The sequence below is a fragment of the Suricata suricatta genome, chromosome 7, assembly GCF_006229205.1.
Source record: "Suricata suricatta isolate VVHF042 chromosome 7, meerkat_22Aug2017_6uvM2_HiC, whole genome shotgun sequence".
NCBI classification, from domain to species: Eukaryota; Metazoa; Chordata; class Mammalia; order Carnivora; family Herpestidae; genus Suricata; species Suricata suricatta.
The window spans coordinates 112,313,182-112,320,044 of record NC_043706.1 but is presented as its reverse complement, the minus strand read 5'-3'; the positions used below and the strand labels follow the sequence as shown (position 1 = coordinate 112,320,044).

The following is a 6,863-nucleotide window of genomic DNA, read 5'->3' as shown; positions in this document are numbered from 1 at the left end:
GCTACAGTCAAGGCTAAGCCCGGGCTAAGCTCTCATCTGGGGTTTGGAGTCCTCTGAGGTTTGTACAGTGGTTGGCAGATTTCCGCACCTTGTGATTGTAGGACTGAAGTTCCTTTCTCTTGCTGGCTGTCAGCTGAGGGCTGCAGTCTCTGTTACAAGACCCCATCCCGAGGCCTCTCACAACAGGGCAGTTTTCTTCTTCAAGAAGGGCAGCAAAATCTCTTTCCCTTCAGGAAAACCCTGGACTCTCCTTTTAAGGACTCACCCAGTTAGGTCAGATCCACCCAGCATTATCTCCCTTTTTGAATAGCTCCATGATTAGGAACCTTAACTGCATCTGAAAAATGTCTTTCCTTTTGTCACACACCATGCTCTAATCACCAGAGTAAGAAATCCATCACAGGTCCCTCCCACAGTCAAGGAGAGGAAATTATAACAGGAGAGTCTGAATCAGCTGGGGGGGTGGGGGGTGGGATAGGGCCATCTTAGAATTCTGCTGAACGTAGGGGGTTGCTCCTATTATCCTCATTTTACAGACATTTTACAGATGAATAAATTAAAGTTTAGAGAGGTTAAGTCCTCTAGCAAAGATTACAAACTTACACATGTTAATGTCAAGATTTGAACCAGTCCTGTCACCAGTGCTTAAGCTAAGCTGTGATGTTCTTGAAATGATTTTTACCTTATTCATTTAAATCCTCTTGTACTTGCTAAACTTTTCTGTATTTTTAAGAGTTTTTCTGGCCTCATATTTCCACCTGTTCTGAATACCCTGGTTCCCTACCTCAGATGTCCACATAGACAATAAGGCAAGTCACTACAGAGATGCTAAGGCATCTGACAAATATCTACGGACCATCAGTGTATGTGAGTCACTGTGCTGGATGGCTCAAGAAAACTCAGGGTGGACCCCGAAGAAATGCATTTTCTGTCAAAAGACACAAAATTGAACACAGAATTAGGAACATATGTGAAAAACTAGTAAAGGGGTGCACAGGAAAGGGAACAGTGTGTTCTGGCTGGAATGAAAGCCAGACTGGGGAAGTCTTCTCAAAGTAAATGAATAGGATTTGGCCTTTCAGAAAAGTGAAAAGGTAGCAAAGAGCATCTTCCTGACACTTCCTTTTTTCAAGAGTTTCTCCTCACTTGATCTTTGATCATAGTATGTTGACACATGGGAAGCTTTTTCGGAATTCAAAGATGATAATAAGTTACCCCATATCTTGAGGCCCTGTTTTCGTTGGTTGACCTAAGGTAATTTATAAACCAAACCAAGGAAAGTAAATCAATTTGAGTCAATATAGAAAAATACTCTCATACTTAATAGTGTCATATAAAGACTGTTTTTACTGGCTGTTATATGTATATTATACCAACTTATTGATGGCTAATTCTCTTTTTTAAAAAAAAATTTAACATTTATTTATTTTTGAAAGACAGAGAGAGACAGATCATGAGCAGGGAAGGGGCAGAGAGAGAGGGAGACACAGAATTTGAAGCAGGCTCCAGGCTCTGAGCTGTTAGCACAGAGCCCAACATGGGGCCCAAACCCATGAACCATTTGGTCATGACCTGAGCTGAAGTTGGACACTTGACCAACTGAGCCACCCAGGCACCCCTGATTGCTACTTTTCTTAAGTGATTTATCCTATTACTTCTTGGAGAATTCATTTTTCCTTTCTTTGGCTCAAGGTGCCATTGATGGCAAGTAAGGCAAATGGCACTAATCTCACTAGGGAAAGTAGAGACAATGGAGGAGAAAATAGCTTTCTTTTTTTAGTTTTTAAAAAATGTTTATTTTTTGAGAGAGACATAAAGAGAGAGAGTGGGGGAGGGGCAGAAAGAGAGGGAGACAAAGAATACCAATTAGGCTCCACGCCGTCAGCATAGAGCCTGATGGGGACTTGAGCTCATGAGTTGTGAGATCGTGACCTGAGCCAAAACCAAGAGTTGAAAGCTTAACCAACTGAGCCACTCAGGTGCCCCTCAAATAGCTTTCTATATTATATCAAACCATAATATATCCGCATTAGAAATATTATGTCTATTTTGCCAGAAATTTTACATGAAACAGTAAAACAAATGATGTGAAAATATTGCTGTTTAAAGTAGCTGCTAAAAGGGGCATTTGGGTGGATTAGTCAGTTCAGCATCTGACTCTTGATTTCAGCTCAGGTCATGATCCCAGGGTTGTTGAATTGAGCCCTTCATCAGGCTCTGCGCTGGGTGTGGAGTCTGCTTAAGATTCTCTCTCTTTCTCCCTCTACCCCTCTCCCCTGCTCATGCATGCTCTCTCTTTAAAATAAAAGTAAAATAATAAAATAAAATAGTTGCTAGGAGATTTGAGGCTTTTAAATGAAAATTTAGATACACTGAGCCCATATTCTAGGTAAATTAATCCTATTTATTCATTAATTTGAAAAATATTTATTAAGTACATACTATATGCCAGGCACTGTATGGGGTTCTAGGAACAAAGCATCGAATAAGACACATATCAGCACTCCCATTAGGATGTAAGATGTAGTGTAAATCGTGTGAATAAATAGGCAATTATAATACATCAGAATATATGCTATGGAAGAGAGGGTAAAAAGTGCTGTGGGAGTATTAAGAAAAATAATTTTGTTGAGGTCAAGGGAAACATGACCTTCTGGAGGGAACTCCTCCTTCTGGAGGAGATGGCATTTAAGTTGACATCTGAAGATGGAATGGAAGATATAGGGCACCCTGTAATGAGCAAAAGATCAATAAATACCAAAAGAAAAATTGTGATAGTTATTTTGGGGATGGAGGGGAGGTAACTAAGAACTTTAATTTCTTTAAACTATTTGAAAATGTCGAGATTAAAAAAAAATCCATCCTCCCCCCTCCCCGAGATATTTCATTATATCACTTACTAGCCCATAAACAGTTACCTGCAGTATCCAATCAAGAACACAACAACTCACCTGGTCCATCTCCATCAGTGTTTGCTTGGAATCCATCTACACCTGGCTCTGAAATTTTGCCTCTGTAATGCAAGCACCGTCTCCTCCACTGGCCACCGTGAACTTGGAATTTACAAATGGTGAGTGCTTGTGTTCACTGGTGCTCTCAGTGTCAGCTGCCTCAGGCCTCATGCAAAAGTTGCCAAATGGGGCGCCTGGGTGACTCAGTTAAGTGTTCGACTTCGGCTCAGGACATGCATGATCTCACAGTCCTACGTGGGTTCGAGCCCTGTGTCAGACTCTGTGCTGACAGCTAGCTCAGAGCCTAGGGCCTGTCTTTGGATTCTGTATCTCCCTCTCCCTCTGACCCTACCCTGCTTGCACTGTCTCTCTCTGTCTCTCAAAAATAAATAAAAAACATTAAAAAAATATTTTTAAAGTTGCCAAATTGTGTCAACTAAATACTAAAGAAATTCTGAAAAATTATGGCTTCTCCCAAATTACTTTCATGAAATAGGGGATTAATGGACAATCAACAATTTATTTTGTATACTATAAGACTTTAAACCTTTCTTTAAAATTTTTTTAATGTGTATTTATTTTTGAGAGAGACAGAGAGTGAGCAGGGGATGGGCAGAGAGAGAGGAAGACACAGAATCCAAAGCAGGCTCCAGGCTCCAAGCTCTCAGAACGGAGCCCGATACGGGCCTCAAACTCATAAACTGTGAGATCATGACCTGAGCTAACATCACAGATGCTTAACTGACTGAGCCACCCAGGTGCTCCAACTTTACACTTTTCTTAATTTTTATTCTTTTAAATCAATTTTTGCTCCCAAACATGTAAGTTTCATATGTGTGTATGTACACTTTTCTTAATTTTTATTCTTTTAAATCAATTTTTGCTCCCAAACATGTTTCATATGTGTGTATGTATATCCCATTCACCCTGTTATACTTACCTGATCACAATTTAATATAACATTGATACAATTGATTTTTATAAAGCTGTAATAAATTACTTACATTGTTTAAAAGTAGCATGAGTTTGTAAGTTTTGCAACATATATCAAAATTACAAATTCACTGAAATCTTTGACCAGCAATTCTAGTTCTGTCCTACGGATTTGCCCATTCATGTGTGACATGACATAACCATGGGGTCACTTACTGCAGCATTGTTTAGAAGAACAAAATAACTTGAAAATAACGTATCAGTATGGGACTAGTTTAAAAAATTATAGTTAATTCTTACAAAGATATAACATATAGCCCTAAAAAGAATAAGGAAGATACATATGTACTGACATGGATTAATGCTAAAGACATGTTAGAAAGCAAGATGCAGGGTCAGTGAGTGCAAGATGTTTGTATAAGAAAAGATGAATGTGGAAAGAATAGATATATGTGTGTACACATATGCATGCATACATTTATTTAATACATACTATTATAAATTGAATGTTTGTGTTCCCCTAAAATTTCTGTGTTAAGGCCTAATCCCCAATATGCTGATATTAGAAGGTGGGGCCTTTGGGGGGTGATTACATCCAGAAGACAGAGGCCCCATAAATAGGATTAGTGTCCTTATAAAAGAGACTTTAGAGAGCTCCCTCACCCCTTCCTCTTCTGTCATGGGGAGCACACAGCAATAAGCCCATTATATTTTAACATAAATAACATACTTTTATGAAAAATCACTAGTTTTTCTAAAATAGAAATTAAGAGTGGTAGTTTTTGCAAATCTTTTGAATGTCTGACTTAATAATAGAAGACACTTGAATTCTCATACCTGCTTCTGCATTCATTCCATTGTGATATGCTATTCTGATTGAAGTATGAGAAGATCTAGTTTCTCACAGATAGGAGGTTAGAAAGCAGACAAGTACTTTAAGCTTTTCCAGATAACTGGCATTCTTCTTTGATATTACACCAAAACGCAACAACTAGTAGTTTCTTAAAGGTTAATTGCAATATAGTATCTGAAACTCTATCAAAGAGCTATTCATACCTGGTTAGGTTAAAATCCATTGGCCTGTCTTCCAATTTGGATGGTTCTTTTACCCATGCATGATATTTTAAGGTTATGCATTGGTCATTTGGGAAATACTGGTCCACTGAGTTATACAGATCTTTTCAACGTGAATACATCTCATTTATAATATCAAAAAATTGCATTTGCTCATTCACCAACAATTCCATCAGAACAGTTTATAGATACTGAGAACCTATGGAGCTCACAGTGGTGGATACAAGTTTACAAAAATTCTAATTTCTACTTAAAAGCTCAAATGTGGTAATTTGCAGCTCATACCATCATTTGTTTTTCTTGAACAGGCACATTTTGTTCATTTTTAAGGAAATGTTCGCCAAACAATTGTATGAATAACCATAGTTTGTCTGTCATTCTTTCAAGCAAAAAATGGTGTCCCATGAAAACTGCAGCTTGTTGGGTTTGCAAATCAATCAGCCAGCAAGTTCATTTCCTTGAGCTAAACTGGTATTTTGGTATGCAGCAAAAGTACTTCCCTTTTTCATCAGACTGACTCGAGTCAAGATTTAATAAAATTATTAGCTTTGCTTGCTCATCAAAGACAGTCTTGAGTGAAATTTGAATGTTTTTATCTGTGAGTATGTGTCAGGGAAGACTATAATGATTCCTAATACAGTGTAGCATACTGTCTTGATTCATGTCAAAGCGCTAGTGATATTATCCACCACTGCTTTTGCATCACCAGGGCAAATGCCAACAGTGAGAATGGCAAATGATGTCTCATTATCATTACGAAATGGTTTTGATCTCACAGACTTCCTCAATGCAATGTGGGAAACCTCAGGGGTCCACAGATCACACTTTGAGAAATATTTGCATAAATAATTCTTGAAGTGATATATTAGAAGCTGGTAATATTATTTCCCTTCAGTGAAGAGCACTAGATAATTGAGGGACAGGTGTGGGAGGAAGTCATTTCACTATATACCCTTTTTACTTTTTGAATTTGAACCAAGGGAATGTATTAGTCATTCCAAGATAAATTTAAAAATGATTTTAAAAACTATAAGAAAGTTGAAAGCTGGACCAAGGAAAGTGAGGTGACAACTCATACAATATCTCGCATGACTGCATAGTTGCAAAGTAGCTGGCTCGTATAGAACTCAGATGATTTTGGAACCATGGCGCATAAGGAGGCTTAGCCTAGAGTCATTGGTGAAGCTGATGCACAAATTGTTAATTGGCATAATAGTTCAGCTGTGGAGAGTAAGCAGGAAACTTACAATAATTACATCATAATTTGATAATAGTCGAACTCAGGGAGGAAAATCAGAAAGTTATATGTGACTGCAAACAATTAAAGACATCCAATAGTCCCTGATTACCATCACATTTTCTCCCTCCAGGAGTCTCATCCCTACTTCTAAGTCCATGACTTCAGTAAAGTTGCAGGGTACAAAATCAATGTACAGAAATCAGTTGTATTCTTATTCACCAAAAATGAAGCAGCGGAAAGAGAAACAAGAAACTGATCCCATTCATGATTGCACAAAAAACCATCAAATACCTAGGAGTAAACCTAACCAAGGATGTAAAAGACCCAAATGATGAAAACTATAGAAAACTTATGAGAGAGATTGAAGAAGACACCAAGAAATGGAAAAACATTCCCTGTTCATGGATCGGAAGAATCAACATTGTGAAAATGTCATTACTACCCAAAGCAATCTACACATTCAATGCATTCCCCATCAAAATTGCACCAACATTCTTCTCAAAGCTAGAACAAACTATCCTCAAATTTGTATGGAACCACAAAAGACTCCAAATAGCCAAAGTCATACTGAAGAAGAAAACCAAAACGGGAGGCATCACAATCCCAGACTTTAGCCTCTACTACAAAGCTGTCATCATCAAGACAGTATGGTATTGGGTACTGGC

At 38.1% G+C, this 6,863-nt stretch overlaps 1 long non-coding RNA gene across 1 annotated transcript in view; it reads left to right on the top strand.

The window, feature by feature from the left end:
* The window catches only part of LOC115297167, an 8,040-nt gene continuing 1,177 nt past the window's right edge, over positions 1 to 6,863 (top strand). Inside the window, exons 1-2 of the long non-coding RNA XR_003911319.1 lie at positions 1 to 58; positions 2,970 to 3,070. This is a non-coding gene — a long non-coding RNA (uncharacterized LOC115297167). The remainder of the gene's footprint in view (positions 59 to 2,969; positions 3,071 to 6,863) is intronic.